The sequence below is a fragment of the Monodelphis domestica genome, chromosome 2 (genome assembly GCF_027887165.1).
Source record: "Monodelphis domestica isolate mMonDom1 chromosome 2, mMonDom1.pri, whole genome shotgun sequence".
Classification (NCBI taxonomy): domain Eukaryota; kingdom Metazoa; phylum Chordata; class Mammalia; order Didelphimorphia; family Didelphidae; genus Monodelphis; species Monodelphis domestica.
This window is the reverse complement of record NC_077228.1, coordinates 210,273,434-210,278,094: the sequence shown is the minus strand read 5'-3', so window position 1 is coordinate 210,278,094 and position 4,661 is coordinate 210,273,434.

Here is a 4,661-nt window from a genome sequence, read left to right as displayed (position 1 = left end):
TATTCCAAGTATCTCCATTGTTATTGATCAGGAAATAGCTAAATCAGATCTTCTAAAGAATGGTCTCATTAGGTTGGAATAGTTTTAAAATTCGCAGGCAGCTAGGTGGCTCAGTGGACAGTCAGGCCTGGAGATAGGAGGTCCTGGGTTCAGAATTGACCAGGGACACTTCCTAGCTATGTGATCCTGGGCAAGTCACTTAATTCCAATTGCCTAGCCCTTACATCTCTTCTGCCTTAAAATCGATATTTAGTTATCAATTCTAAGACAGAAAGTAAGCATTTAAAAAAAAGAGAGTAAACTGGAAGAATTAATTTTTTTAAATCCCATTAAAAAGATAGATTTTCAAATTGCTGATATTTAAAAAAAGATTTCACAACAAAAGAAGGAATAAAGGAAAGCACTGAATTTATTTTGCCTAATTTTATGCCAACAAAAATGATAACATAAATGAAATGTGTGAATATTTATAAAGCATACAGATTAAGAGAAAAGGAAATAGAGAATCTAAATAATTCAATCCCAGAAAAGAAAATTGAATAATTTGTAAAGGATCTCTCAAAGAAAAAAAAAGCAACCAGGGCAAGACTGATTTACAAGTAAATTCTATCAAACAAAAAACCCCAATTAATTTCTGAAATTATATAAACTAATTGCAAAAAACAGGAAGAAAACGGACCAAATTCCTTCTTTGAAAGAAAGATGGTCTTGATATCTAAATAAGAAAGAGATAAAGTAAAGAAAGAAAACTATAAACTAATATCTCTAATAATTTGTAGACACAAAACAGTGACATAATAAAAAAGATTAGCTACAATGACCAAGTTGAATTTATACCATGAAGGCTGGATTGGTTTAATACTCAGAAAATTATAAACATGATCAATAATAACAAATAATAAAAATAACACAAACATATAAATATAATTTTTTAAAACTTTTGAGAAAATAATTCATTTCTGCTAAAAAAACTATAAAAAAAAACAGACCTTTCTTTAACATGGCAAATTATTTCAATATAAAACCAAAAGCTAGCATAATCCATAATGGAAAAACACTAGAGATTTTCCCATTAAGATCAAGGTAAAGTAGAATTCTTTTATCACCACTATTGTTTGATTTAATTCTAAAAATGCTAATTATAGCACTAGGGGAAAGAGGATAGAGAATGGGAGAGATAGCTAGTTGGTGCAGGTAAGCACCAGGTCTGGAATCAGGAAGTTCTGAGTTCAAATTTAGACTCAGATATTTACTAGCTGTGTGGTGTGACTATGGGTAAGTCACTTAACCTTTTTTTGCCTTAGCTCCTCATCTGTAAATGAAATAGAAAAAGAAATAGTAAACCATTCCAGTATCTTTGTGAAGAAAACTACATGGACAAAGGTAACTTAGAGTCTAACACAACTGAGTAACATCAGTTAACATGAAGACAAGAAAAAAGAAATTGCAAGAATAACAATAAACCAAAAAAATTTTTTAGATAACACGACAGTGTACATAGAGGACCTTAAAGAAACTAAAAGTTAATTTAAACAACTTCAAAGTAGCAAGAGATAAAGTAAACCCAAATAAATCGCCAGTCTTTATATTACCAATAGAATCCAGTAGGAAGAGTTAGAAAGAAATTCCACTCAAAATAACTACAAAATGTATAAAATGTTTTAGAGACCAAAAATTAAGGAGCATCCATACAACTACAATATATTCTTTACATAGTTGGGCCAGGTCAATATAATAAAAATGATAAAACTACCTAAATCAATTTACTCATTTGGTATCAAAGTAACAAAAGGTTATTTTATAATGCTAGAAAAAGTAATAACATTCATCTAGAGAAACAAAGGTCAAAAATCTCAAAGGGAAATGATGGGGGAAATGGTAGGAAGGGGAACTAATGGCATCACGTCTCAAACTACACTACAAATCAGAAATCATCAAAACTATTTGATAGTGGCCTAAAAATAGAAAAAAATCACCAATGGGAAATATTAGGTACACAAAATCCAGAAACAAATGAACGTAGCACCCTAGTGTTTGACAAATTCTGGGACCATAATTTCTGGAATTAGAACTCACTACTTGACGAAAATTGCTGGGAAAACCAGAAAGTATTCTAGTAGAAGTTAGGATTAATTAAATCAACATAACACATCATATAACATAATAAACTTCAAACAGATTCATGACCTAGATTGTAAAGGTCAAAGCATAAACACATTAGAGGAACAGAGAAGGAAATAAATTTCACAACTGTGGACAGAGAAGAGTTTTTGGACAAATAAGAAACAGAAACTCAGAGTAAATAAAATAGACAATTTTGATTATATAACATTTAAAAGTTTTTGCACAGATATTAATGCAGTTAAATTTGGAAGGAAAACACAACTAGAGGGAAACATTTTTTCAGCAAATATTTCTGATAACAATGTGATATCCAGGAGAGGTAAGGAACTGATTCAAATACATAAAGACAAAAACCAAAAAGACAATAGGTAAATTCATATGAAAGGATATGAACAAGCAATTCTTAAATTAAGAAATCCAAACCATCAACAACCATATGAAAAGATATTCTAAATCACCAATAATTAGAGAAATGAAGATTAAAACAACCCTGAGATTCTGCCTCACAACTATTGGAATGACAAAGATGACATAATAGTGAAATAATTTTTGGAGGGGATATGGAAAGATAAATACACTAATGTATTGTTGGTAGAACTGTAAATTAGTCCAGCAATGTGAAAGTAGAAGGCAATTTGCAACTATACCCAGAAATTCACTAGACTGTGCATATCCCTTGGATCCTGCTAATATCACTACTAGGCATATGCTGCAAAGAGATTAAAGAAAAAGGTTCTTTATTTTATTTTATTTATTTTCCTGGGTTATACATGTATTATCATATAAAACATATTTCCATATTGTTAATTTCTGTAAGTGAATAACCTTATGAAACCAAAACCTCAAAACATAAACCCAAATAAACAAGTAAAAAATCATATGCTTCCATCTGCATTTTGATTACAATAGATCTTTCTCTGGTGGTGGATAGAATTCTTTGTCATAAATCCCTCAGATTTGTCCTGGATTATTATATTGCTAAGAATAGCTAAGGCTATCACAGTTGAGCATTCCACAATTTTGTTACTGTGCACAATGTTATCCTGGTTCTGCTTATTTCACTCTGCATCAGTTCTAGGTCAAAAAAGTCCTTTGTAAACCAGAATTGAGTGTAGCACTACATTTTTTTTTTAACAGCAAAGAACTGGAAACTGAGCTCATTCGTTGGGGGATGGTTGAAAATGAGGATCGTGATAGCACCTACCTTCCAGGGTTGTTATGAGGATAAAATGAAGAAATATTTGTAAAGTGTTTGGCAAACCTTAAAGAAGCATATAAATTCTAGCTATTATTATTATCTCAAGGGTGAGCAGTCTCCTCAGCCTAGGACTAATTATTATCCTGAAAACAATCTTGGAAGAAGAAGAAGTTTTCTTAGGGAGTTGAGGTGAAGGAATGGGGGAGGTTGTTATAAAAGTTACAAGAAAAAACTACTCAACTTTTAGCATGTAAACTATGACATCACAAGCAGCTTCGCTTCAAGGAAAATTATTAACCCTGAACAGATTGTGGGCAAATAATTACACTGAACCATACCTAATACACTAAACCATAACTAATTCCTCAAATTGAGAAAAACACTCATCGTGTCAGCATAAAAGAAGTAATACAAGATTTCGGCTGGTCACTTAGCTGAGGCTAAGCACAAGCAGACATTCAATAGCAGCACCTTGAATTTTGCAGAGGGTTATGGCACGTCCTATCCTAGGTTGGATCCCAGCAGTCACTCTGGCCAAGGAGAAGACGGCCCTGACCAAAGAGGGCCAGAAACTTGGGGCGGGCGGAGGAGAGATCTATTTCAACAGCTGTTAGCAGCCCTAAGATAAGGAGTTGAAACAGTTTTGAGTCGGAATAGCTCTGGGACAGGAAACTGGGATTAGCATCCCTTAAGCCTGTCCCTAATCCACCCCCACCCCACCCCCACTGCACCCCCACCCCACCCCCACCCAGGCTCTCTTTAGCATATACCTTTCTCTGCAGAGCTGTCCCAGGATTTGGATTCAGGGAAGAGGGCTGCTGCCTCTGGGTTACCCAATAGCCCAGGATTCTGGAAATAACAAGTCACTAGGGAGCCATGGTCACTGGTGGATAGAAAATCCCTAGCATTCCTGTCCTTTTTGATCCTATAGGACTAATGACTGACTGACAAGCTGGCCTCTCTCAGCACTGAGGAGGGGGCAGGGGGGGAGGAGCCAGAGGACAGAAGCTTTAATGTTGGGGCAAACAGGTCAGATATCAAGGGGATCCCAACCATGGACTGTAAGAATCGGGGAACACACAGCTGCACCAAGAGCTTTGCTAGGTACTAATAGGAGTGCCCAGAGAACCAAGAGGAGCAGTGCACTAGCCACACCGGGCAATACAATAGGGGCCATCAGATCTGATTTTGTGCACCATAGTCTTGAAGCAGGAGCTAGGTTTGCGAGGGATGTCCAAATTCCCGAGTCTAAATCATGCTCTTCATTCCTTCCTCCCACTTTTCCCCCTTCCTGGGGCATTCCTCAGTCTTCATTTCTTAAGAGTTTATTTGCTTTCTG